This window comes from Somniosus microcephalus, unplaced genomic scaffold, assembly GCF_052327205.1.
Source record: "Somniosus microcephalus isolate GS21.2 unplaced genomic scaffold, FLI_Smic_1.0 unresolved_chr4, whole genome shotgun sequence".
NCBI classification, from domain to species: Eukaryota; Metazoa; Chordata; class Chondrichthyes; order Squaliformes; family Somniosidae; genus Somniosus; species Somniosus microcephalus.
The window spans coordinates 12,426,611-12,438,750 of record NW_028225182.1 but is presented as its reverse complement, the minus strand read 5'-3'; positions in this window follow the sequence as shown (position 1 = coordinate 12,438,750).

Genomic DNA, 12,140 nt, shown 5'->3' with positions numbered 1-12,140 from the left:
GTTGTTCACAATATATATTAATGATCTGGACAAGGGAATTGGATGTAATATCTCCAAATTTGCAGACGACACAAAGCTGGGCGGGAGGGTAAGCTGCGAGGAGGATGTCGTGAAACTCCAGCATGATTTGGACAGGTTGGGTGATTGGGCAGAAACATGGCAAATGCACTATAATGTGGATAAATGTGATGTTATCCACTTTGGTGGCAGAAACAGGAAGGCAGATTATTATTTGAATGGTAATAGATTGGGAGAAGGGGAAGGCAGAGTGACCTGGGTATTCTTGTATACCAGTCGCTGAAGGTAAGCATGCAGGTGCAGCAGGCGGTAAAGAAGGCAAATGGTATGTTGGCCTTCGTAGCAAGAGGGTTCGAGTACAAGAACAAGGATGTCTTGCTGCAGTTGTACAGGGCCTTGGTGAGACCACACCTTGAGTATTGTGTGCAGTTTTGGTCGCCTTACCTGAGGAAGGATGTACTTGCCATGGAGGGAGTGCAGCGAAGATTCACCAGGCTGATACCTGGGATGGCAGGAATGACGTATGAGGAGAGATTGTGTCGATTGGGCTTATACACACTGGAGTTTAGAAGATTGAGAAGGGATCTCATCGAAACCTATAAAATTCTGTCAGGCCAGGACAGACTAGATGCAGGAAGGATGTTTCTGATGGCCGGGGAGTCCAGAACCAGGGGTCATAGTCCAGGATAAGGGGTAAGCCATTTAGGACTGAAATGAGGAGGAATTTCTTCACCCAGAGAGTGGTGAACCTGTGGAATTCTCTGCCACAGAGGGCAGTGGAGGCCAGTTCATTAAGTATATTCAAGAAAGAGTTGGATATATTTCTTAAGGCTAAAGGGATCAAGGGATATGGGGAGAAGGCAGGGACCGGGTGCTGAATTTGGATGATCAGCCATGATCTCATTGAATGGCAGAGCAGGCTCGAAGGGCCGAATGGCCTACTCCTGCTCCTATCTTCTATGTATCTATGTATCTATGAGTCTGAGTGAGACAGTGTGTGAGAGAGTGTGTGAGAGAGTGTGAGAGAGAGTGTGAGAGAGAGTGTGAGAGAGAGTGTGTGAGAGAGAGTCTGAGAGAGAGTCTGAGAGAGAGTCTGAGAGAGAGTCTGAGAGAGAGTCTGAGAGAGACAGTGTGTGAGAGTCTGAGAGAGACAGTGTGTGAGAGAGTGAATCTGTGAGAGTGAGTCTGAGAGAGTTTGTGAGAGTGAGTCTGAGAGAGACAGTGTGTGAGAGAGTGAGTCTGAGAGAGACAGTGTGTGAGAGAGTGAGTCTGAGAGAGACAGTGTGTGAGAGAGTGAGTCTGAGAGAGACAGTGTGTGAGAGAGTGAGTCTGAGAGAGACAGTGTGCGAGAGAGTGAGTCTGAGAGTGACCGCGTGTGAGAGAGAGAGAGTGAGTCTGAGAGAGACAGTGTGTGAGAGAGTGAGTGTGAGAGAGACAGTGTGTGAGAGAGTGAGTCTGAGAGAGATGGTGTGTGAGAGAGTGAGTCCGAGAGAGGAAATGTGTGAGAGAAACCGTGTGTGAGAGAGTGTGTCTGAGAGAGTCTGAGAGAGTGAGTCGGAGAGAGAGAGTCTGAGAGAGACAGTGTGTGAGAGAGTGAGTCTGAGAGAGACAGTGTGTGAGAGAGTGAGTCTGAGAGAGACAGTGTGTGAGAGAGTGAGTCTGAGAGTGACCGCGTGTGAGAGAGAGAGTGAGTCTGAGAGAGACAGTGTGTGAGAGAGTGAGTGTGAGAGAGACAGTGTGTGAGAGAGTGAGTCTGAGAGAGATGGTGAGTGAGAGAGTGAGTCCGAGAGAGGAAATGTGTGAGAGAATCCGTGTGTGAGAGAGTGTGTCTGAGAGAGTCTGAGAGAGTGAGTCGGAGAGAGAGAGTCTGAGAGAGTGAGTCTGAGAGACAGTGTGTGAGAGTGAATCTGAGAGAGACAGTGTGTGAGAGAGTGAGTCTGAGAGAGACAGTGTGTGAGAGAGTGAGTCTGAGAGAGACAGTGTGTGAGTCTGAGAGAGACAGTGTGTGAGAGAGTGAGTCGGAGAGAGACAGTGTGTGAGAGAGTGAGTCTGAGAGAGACAGTGTGTGAGTCTGAGAGAGACAGTGTGCAAGAGAGTGTGTCTGAGAGAGTGTGTGAGAGAGTGCGTCTGAGAGAGACAGTGTGTGAGAGAGTGAGTCTGAGAGAGACAGAGTGTGTGAGAGTGAGTCTGAGAGAGAAAGTGTGTGAGAGAGTGAGACTGAGAGAGATGGTGTGTGAGAGAGTGAGTCTGAGAGAGGAAAAGTGTGAGAGAGACAGTGTGTGAGAGAACGAGTCTGAGAGAAACCGTGTGTGAAAGAGTGTGTCTGAGAGAGTCTGAGAGAGAGTCTGAGCATGAGTCTGAGAGAATGTGTGTGAGAGAGTGAGTCTGAGAGAGACATTGTGTGAGAGAGCGCGTCTGAGAGAGGCAATGTGTGAGAGAGTCTGAGAGAGACAGTGTGTGAGAGAGTGAGTCTGAGAGACAGTGTGTGAGAGAGTGTGTGAGTCTGAGAGAGACAGTGTGTGAGAGAGTGAGTCTGAGAGAGACATTGTGTGAGAGAGTGAGTCTGAGAGAGACAGTGTGTGTGACAGTGAGTCTGAGAGAGAGTGTGTGAGAGAGTGAGTCTGAGAGACAGTGTGTGAGAGAGTGCGTCTGAGAGAGTGTGTGAGAGAGTGAGCCTGAGAGACAGTGTGTGAGAGAGAGTCTGAGAGACACAGTGTGTGAGAGAGTGAGTCTGAGAGTGACATTGTATGAGAGAATGAGTCGGCGAGAGACAGTGTTTCAGAGTGAGTCTGAGAGAGACACTGTGTGAGAGGGTGAGTCGGAGAGAGACAGACTGTGAGAGACAGAGTCTGAGAGAGACAGAGTGTGAGAGAGTGACTCTGAGAGAGGCATTGTATCAGAGAGTGAGTCTGAGAGAGGCAATGTGTGAGAGAGAGTCTGAGCGATAGTGTGTGAGAGAGTGAGTCTGAGAGAGAGAGAGTCTGAGAGTCTGAGAGAGACCGTGTGTGAGAGTGTGAGTGTGAGTGAGACAGTGTGTGAGACTGAGTCTGAGAGAGACAGTGTGTGAGAGAGTGAGACTGAGAGAGAGAGAGTCTGAGAGACAGTGTGTGAGAGAGTGAGTCTGAGAGAGAGAGAGTCTGAGAGAGTGAGTCTGAGAGACAGTGTGTGAGAGAGTGAGTCTGAGAGAGAGAGAGTCTGAGAGAGACCGTGTGTGAGAGTGTGAGTGAGACAGTGTGTGAGATAGTGAGTCTGAGAGAGTGAGTCTGAGAGAGACAGTGTGTGAGAGAGTCTGAGCGAGACAGTGTGTGAGAGTAAGCGTCTGAATGAGGGAGGATCGGAAACGGAGGGAGTGCGAGAGATGGTGTGGATGCAAGAGTGAGAAGGAGCGAGACAAGGGGCGACAAAGGGGAGAAACAGTTTTAATTGAGAAGGACAGAGAAAAGGGGAAAAGTGTCTGTTTGTGTCCGAGAACTAAGTGATAAAGAACGTGAGAGGTTAGATAGGAGGGAGAGAGAGAGAAACAGAATGGGGAAATAACAAAAAACAGAGTTGTGGTTAACAGCTGTTTTTTGCACTGGAAGGATTTAAACAGTGGTGATCCCCAGGGGTCAGTGTGGGCACCATTGCTTTTCTCAATATATATGGATATGATTGACCTGAATTTGGGTGTTTGGAGCACAATATCAAACATTGCAGCTTCCACAAAGATAAGGAGTGAGGTTAACCATGAAGAGGACTGTAGACAACTTCAGGAGGAGAGAGACAGGTGAGCAGATTGGACAGGTCGATGTCAGATGGAAATTAATGCAGAGATGTGAGGTGAGAAGAATGAGAGGAAATAGACACTATACGGTAAAACTGTAAAAGGAGTGGAGGAGCAGAGAGATTCAGGGATTCAGATACACAAATCTTTAAAAATGGGGGGCAAGTTGATAAAGCGGTTTTACAAAATTCCACACGGTATCCGAGGATTTATAAATAAGGGTACAGAGTATAAATGGAGAGTTAATGCTACACCTGGACACATCATGGGTTGGTCCACAGTCAGAATATTGTCCCCCGATTTTGGTGCATTACTTTAGTAAGAATGTCGGGGCCATGGAGAGGTGCAGAAGAGATTCACTGAGATGATCCCAAGGACGGGAGTCTTCACAGAACTTTTCTTACGAGAAGAGAAGTTGAAAAGGGGGTCAGATAATGGGGTTCAAAATTTTGAAGGGTGTTTTGATCAAGTAACTGATAAAAAATTATCACCGCTGGTTAGTGAGTCGGTAACCAGAGGATATCAATTTAAGACCAAAATAATTACGTGCCAGGTTGATTTTTCCTTTTCTACACAATGTCTTCCTGAACACATTTACAGTCTCATTACTGTTTGTCAAACCTCCTACTTTTGTGCCACCAGCAAATGTTGAGATTGTGAAAATCCAAACAGTCTCTGTATAGGGAGAAGAAAAGTGGGCCCAGCACTGAGCCCTGGGGTAACCACTTCCAACCCTTCACCGATCTGAGCAACTCCCATTAACACTGAGCCTCTGTTTCCGATCCTCAGCCAACTTTCTCCCCGCGCTGTTCCACTTCCTTTTAAACTGCCCACCTGAACAGAGTGGCCATTACCCCGGGGATCCCCAGTTACCTGAACAGAGTGGCCATTACCCCGGGGATCCCCAGTTACCTGAACAGAGTGGCCATTACCCCGGGGATCCCCAGTTACCTGAACAGAGTGGCCATTACCCCGGAGATCCCCAGTTACCTGAACAGAGTGGCCATTACCCCGGGGATTCCCAGTTACCTGAACAGAGTGGCCATTACCCCGGGGATCCCCAGTCACCTGAACAGAGTGGCCATTACCCCGGGGATCCCCAGTTACCTGAACAGAGTGGCCATTACCCCGGGGATCCCCAGTCACCTGAACAGAGTGGCCATTACCCCGGGGATCCCAATTACCTGAACACCGTTGTTCGCCATGTGCCTGATTTCACTTTACGTCCTTCACAGTCTCATCGAATTGTCTCGGTGCCTCCCGGCCATGTGATCATCCAAAGCAGTTTCCAGTCGGAATGAAGTATTTTCCAGAACATTTCTTCAACACCGGTGAAAATTCCTTCTCAAAATTCCTGGAAGTTTCAGCATGACTTCTCCTGTGGAAAAAAAAGAGACATTCGGTTAGGGGACGGAACAATTAAGGACCGTTCTGAAGTACTCGGTGTCGGCCTTGGTTCATTGGTAACACTCTCTCGCTTCTAGAATCATAAAGGTTGTGTGTTCAAGCCCCCCTCCAGAGAGTTAAGCACAAAATCCAGGCTGACACTGCAGTGCAGTGCTGAGGGAGTGCCGCACTGTCGCAGTTGCCATCTTTTGGATGGGACATTAACCCGAGGCCCTGTCTGCCCTCTCGGGTGGATGTAAAAAATCTCACGACAGCATATCGAAGAAGAGTGGCCGAGTCCTCCCCGGGGTCTGGGGCAAATATTTCTCCCTTGATCAACATCACTAAAGTGGATTATTTGGCCATTGGCAACAGTGCTGTGTGTGGGATCTTGCTGTGCCCACAGTGCTGTGTGTGGGATCTTGCTGTGCCCACAGCGCTGTGTGTGGGATCTTGCTGTGCCCACAGTGCAGTGTATGGGATCCTGCTGTGCTCACAGTGCTGTGTGTGGGATCTTGCTGTGCCTGCCGCTTTTCCTGGAGTGAGCTCCCTTCACAAGCCAAGCCCCCCATTGTGTGTGAGGCTCTGGGCCGGGCTGAGGCTGTGAAAGGCTATGGTGAAATGCAAGTTACCCCGGACTCCCTCTAATCTCAGCGCCCGCCCGCTCTCTGGCCGGACACAAGATCCGCCCCCTCACCCCTGACCCTCGGCCCCGGAGCAAACCGCCAATCAGCGGCCTTCTGACGTCAGCCAGCATTGTGGTGTCACTCGCCGCCCGGTGGCCATCTTGCTGTGACCCAGCTCACTGCGCATGCGCGCTGTTTACGGCCATAAAACCGCGCGATTAAAAGGGAAAGTGCCGTCAGTTTCCAGCAAAATCACCGCTCACTGTTAACGGAGAGACTGAAAGTTTGTCCCGCGCCGCAGAGAGAAAGCGGCGGCTCATCGGGTGCCTCAGGTGCGCATGTGCGAGCTCTGCCCCCAGAGTGCAGTGCGGCCTGTGTCACAGAGATAGGGCCCTTTCGCTGTCGCTCGGCATTGTGGGAGCTGCAGTCCGCCATTGCGGCCCGGCTACAATTCATTTCGAAAGCGTCAGAATGAAGATCTAAAGGTCCCTGGTTCAATCCAGGGTCTCGCCAATTTTGTTTAATTTGTTTCTCCTTCACCATAAGGGGAGAGGATCAGGAGAGATTTTCCGATCTTGAACTCGCGCCTCCCAGATCAATAGGATGAGGGGACCAAATGTTGTATACAAAGCTGGATGGGAATATTAAGTTGTATGTAAGCTGATGATACAAAGTTGTTAGGAGGATGCAAGTCGGCTTCAGGGGGATATAAACAGGCTACTTGAGTGGGCAAGAACATGGCAAATGAATATAATCTAGAGAAATGTGAAGTTATCCAATTTGGTAGGAAAAACAGAAAAGCAGAGTATTTTTGAAATGGTGAGAGATTGGGAAATGTTGTTGTTCAGAGGGACCTGGGTGTCCTTGTAAACGAATCATGGAAAGTTAAGCAAGCAATTAGGAAAGCAAATGGTATGTTGGCCTTTATTACAAGAGGATTTGATTATAACAGTAAAGACTTCTTACTGCAATTATATAGGACCCTGGTGAGACCATTCTTGAAGTATTGTGTACAGTTTTGATCTCCTTACCTCAAGAAGGATATACTTACCATAGAGGGAGTGCAACGAAGGTTCACCACACTGGTTCCTGGGCTGGGTTGATTGTCCTATGAGGAGAGATTGAGTAGACTAGGCCTATATGCTCTGGAATTTATAAGAATGAGAGGTGACCTCATTGAAACATACACAATTCTTACAGGGCTTGACTGGTTGGATGCAGGGAGGATGTTTCCCCTGGCTGGGGGAGTCTAGATCCAGGGGTAACAGTCTCAGAGTAAGGTGTTGGCCATTTAGGGCTGAGATGAGGAGACATTTCTTCACTCAGAGGGAGGTGCATCTTTGGAATTCTCTACCCCAGGGGGCTATGGAAGCTCAGTCATTGACTATATTCAAGAGAGAGATCGATAGATTTTTGAATATTAAAGGAATCAATTATGTTCTTATGATATGGGGATAGTGCAGGAAAGTGGAGATGAGATAGACGATCAGCCATGATCTTATTGAATGGTGGAACAGGTTTGAAGGGCCAAATGGACTACTCCTGCTCCTATTTCTTATGTTCTTATATGTAAACCACATCTGACCCTTTGGATCCGGCTCCAGACGCCCGCTGCGTGTTCGAGTCCGGTTGTGGTGACAGCGGCTCAGGGTCGCGCCGGCTGGTTTTATATCAGGGCAGTGTTTGAGGGAGGGGCTGTTCAGCGGTGGTGTGATAATAACTTTCAGAATTAAGTTTAATAGATTAAAGAGCTCTTTTTCTGTTACTTTCGATTTACACTCTGCCCAGTTTTATATAAGAACAGTTAACAATGTTTAAGCGATGTGGTGTGTTGATTGTTTGTGCAGTAACTCTGTCACCCAGTGGGAGCCTGAAATACAACCACCCAGCCTGGGCTCGAACCTTTCCAAGGGGTACTTTGTTGCCGGTTACCTCAATTGCTGAGAGTGTGGTGCTAATAACGCCAAGGTCACAGGTTCAATCCCCTTTCGGGTCATCAGAATATTTTCAGCAATTTACGGTTTTTCATGAAATTTATAATACAAACTTTATAAGGAAACAAATCCACACCGAATCTCAATGGGGAATTATTTGGATGAACATCCATTGCACCTTCGACCCCAGGGCGGAGAGACTCATAGACCATGGAATTATAGATTGATACGACACAGAAGGAGGCCATTCGGCCAATCAAGTCAGCGCTGGCACATTGAAAGAGCTCTCCAATCAGTCCCGCTCCCCTGCTCTTTCCCCACAGCCCTGGAAATTTCTCCTTTTCAATAGTAAACCAATTCTCTTTTGAAAGTTACTATTGAATCTGCTTCCACTGACCTTTCAGGCAGCACATTCCCAATCACAATAACTCGCAGCGTAAAAAAATTCTCCTCATCTCCCCTCTGGTTCTTTTGCCGGCTATCTTCAATTAGTTTCCTCTGGTTACCGACCCTCCTGCCACTGGATTCTCCTTATTTTGAAAACCTCCATTAAATTTCCTCTTAACCTTCTGAGGAAAAGAATCCCAGCTTCTCCAGTCTCTGCATATACCTGAAGTCCCTCATCCCTGGGCCCACACTGTGAGACGTCAAACTGAGGATCTCGCTCTGCGTGTCCGTCTCTCTCTCTCTTTGTCTCTGTCTCTCTCTTTGTCTCTTTCTCTCTCTATGTCCGTCTCTTCTGTGTCCTTCTCACTCTGTTCACAGCTCGACTGTTGCTCTGACAGATTTTGTATTTGTATTTGTTAGTTCTCCTTAGTAGAGTTGTGAGTATCTTTGCCTGTCACGAGAGAGACCGGGCTTCATATTCCCCGATGGAAAGGATGCATTTTAACATCCACAATTTTAAACCTTTGTGATGTTCCTTGGAATAGTTAACAGAGAAAATGAATAGGGGACACAGATTTAAGATTTTTGGCAAGAGATATAGGGGGGATGTGAGGGAAAACTTTTTTACGCAGCGAGTGGTGAGGACCTGGAATTCACTGCCGACGGAAGTAGTGGAAGCGGAGACACTCAGTTTTCAAGGGAAGGCTGGATAGGCACTTGAGGGAAATAAACTTGCAGGGATACTGGGATAGAGCGGGGGAATGGGGCTGATTGGATTGCTCTACAGAGAGCCAGCACAGACTCGATGGGCCGAATGCCCTCCTTCTGTGCCGTGTGACTCTGTGACTCTATGATTCTATTACCTGCATTTGTAGACTGCGGTTCTCTTCTGTGATGTTCTAACGACAGCTCACGGAGCAGACTTTCCGCAGTGTAGTGGTTATCACATTCACCTAACGCACGAAAGGTCCCATTAGAAACCGGGCGGAAACATTTTGTAAAATATTCCCCATTAAAATTGAATCAATATGAAAAAGTTGAAATCATTTTGTGATTAAATATTAATAAAATAAAATATCTCATAAAACACGTGTATTTTCTCTGTACAATTCTGGGCCATCAGCAGCAGTAGAATTGTATTCAACCACAATCTGTAGCCTCCTAGCCCGGCAGATCCCTCACTCTACCATTACCGTCAAACCAGGGGACCGAACCTGGTTCAGTGAAATGTGTGGAAGAGCAGGCCAGGAGCGGCACCAGGCGCACCTAAAAATGAGACCATTCCAAACTGGTGAAGCTGGATATGGAACCAAGGCGGGCCAATGCAGCTGAGATACAGATTATCCAGGATCTAATTGAATGAAGGAACAGGGCTGAGGTGCTGAAGGGCCTCCTCATGTTGCTATTAGTCTGTCACCATTAAGAAAATGTTACGAAACGGTTTTTTCGGATCCCAGTAGATGATTTCATACTCACCGACATTGTAGCCAGTGCTACAGTTTATCCCATGATCTTGCAGCCAAAATGCACATTTTGAAAACCTGGAAAAGTTAAAACACCGTCCCTGGGTGGGCTCGAACCACCAACCAGTACAGGATACAGCAAAAGAGGACAAAGGGATTAATCAGGAAGGGGAAAATAGAATACGAAAGTAAACTTGCAGCAAACATAAAGACAGACTGCAAAAGCTTTTATCGGTATATCAGGAGGAAAAGACTGGTAAAATCCCAAGTCAGTCCCTTGCAGTCCGATTCGGGAGAATATATAATGGAGAATAAGGAAATGGCAGACCAATTAAACTCATACTTTGGTTCTGTATTCACAAAGGAGGACACAAATAACCTCCCAGGAATATCGGCAAACATAGGGACTAATGAGAGGGAGGAGCTGACAGAAATTAGTATCTCTAGGGATATGGTGTTGGGTAAGTTGAGGGGACTGAAGGCCGACAAATCCCCGGGGCCTGATAAACTACATCCTAGGGTACTTAAGGAGGTGGCCCTGGAGATAGCAGATGCTCTAAGGATCATCTTCCGGAACTCCATTGACTCGGGAACAGTACCCGTGGATTGGAGGGTAGCTAATGTTACCCCAATATTTAAAAAGGGGGGTAGAGAGAAAGCAGGGAATTATAGACCAGTAAGCCTTACATCGGTTGTGGGCAAAATGCTAGAGTCCATTATTAAGGATAAAATAGCGGAGCACTTGACAAATGGGGAAAGGATCGGACAGAGTCAACATGGATTTACAAAGGGTAAATCGTGTTTGACTAATCTGCTGGAATTTTTTGAGGAAGTAACTGGTAAAATAGATGGGGGAGAGCCAGTGGATGTGGTGTACCTTGACTTCCAGAAAGCCGTCGATAAGGTTCCACACAAAAGATTATCATGCAAAATTAAGGCTCATGGGATTGGGGGCAAAGTATTAACGTGGATAGAGAACTGGCTGGCGGATAGAAAACAGAGAGTTGGAATAAACGGCTCGTTTTCGGAGTGGCAGGCAGTGACCAGCGGGGTGCCGCAAGGATCTGTCCTGGGACCCCAGCTGTTCACAATATATATAAATGATCTGGATCAGGGAATTGGATGCAATATTTCCAAATTCGCTGACGACACTAAACTAGGAGGAGGGGTGGGCTCTGATGAGGATGTCAGGAGGCTACAGTGCGATTTGGACAGGTTGGGGGAATGGGCGGATACGTGGCAGATGCACTATAATGTGGATAAATGCGAGGTTATCCACTTTGGGGGTAAAAACAGGAGGGTGGATTATTATCTAAATGGCAATAGATTGGGAGATGGGGAAGTGCAGAGGGACCTGGGTGTTCTTGTGCACCAGTCACTGAAGGAGAGCATGCAGGTGCAACAGGCGATTAAGAAGGCAAATGGTATGTTGGCCTTCATATCAAGGGGGTTCGAGTATAGGAATAGGGATACCTTACTACAGCTGTACAAGGTGCTGTTGAGACCGCATCTGGAGTATTGTGTACAGTTTTGGTCGCCCCATCTGCGGAAGGATGGTCTTGCCATGGAAAGAGTGCAGCGGCGATTCACCAGGCTGATACCTGGAATGGCGGGAATGACCTACGAGGAGAGATTGAATAGTTTGGGCTTGTACTCACTGGAGTTTAGAAGATTGAGAGGGGATCTCATCGAAACATATAAAATTATGGCAGGCCTGGACAGGCTGAATTCAGAGAGAATGTTTCCAATGGCAGGGGAGCACAGAACCAGGGGCCACAGTCTAAAAATAGCGGGCAAATCATTTAAAACAGAGATGAGGAAGAATTTCTTCACTCAAAGAGTGGTGAGCCTGTGGAATTCCCTGCCACAGAGGGCTGTGAAGGCTAATTCAATAAATATTTTCAAGAGAGAATTGGATATATTTCTGAAGGCTAAGGGGATTAAGGGTTACGGAGAAAAGGCGGGGACGGGGTACTGAACTGGTAAGATCAGCTATGATCTCAGACGAAGATCAGCCATGATCTCATTGAATGGTGGAGCAGGCTCGAAGGGCCGAATGGCCTACTCCTGTTCCTATCTCTATGTTTCTATGTTTCTATGTTAACAGCCGAACGCGCTAACCGATTGCGCCACAGAGACCTGTTCCAAAATTATTTACAACATATACTAAAGCCGGAGATTACCGAGATAAAACCTCAGGTCACGGAGAGCAAGATAGTAACTGTCCAAACTCTGTTTACTTGTGCAAATTAAAGAAATGTAACATTTATTGTCGGAACATGGAAATAGTCGCTGAAAGAAAATCCGTTAAACAAACTGATGTGAAAACCCGCTTTGAGCCATTAGATCGGTTCATCGACCAATGGTGACGGTGAGATATTAACATGGTGTCTGGGTTTCTCACAACTGTTGGAATCTTCCCACGAGTTCTTTTGCTGTTGTATTTGTTCATCAATGTGGAGATCAGATATACACGTGGTCGCTTCACTGTGAGCCCTGGGAACCAGATACACCAGAGCACAGGCCAATGATGGGACTCTGCCCTGTCTGCTCTATGTGGGGG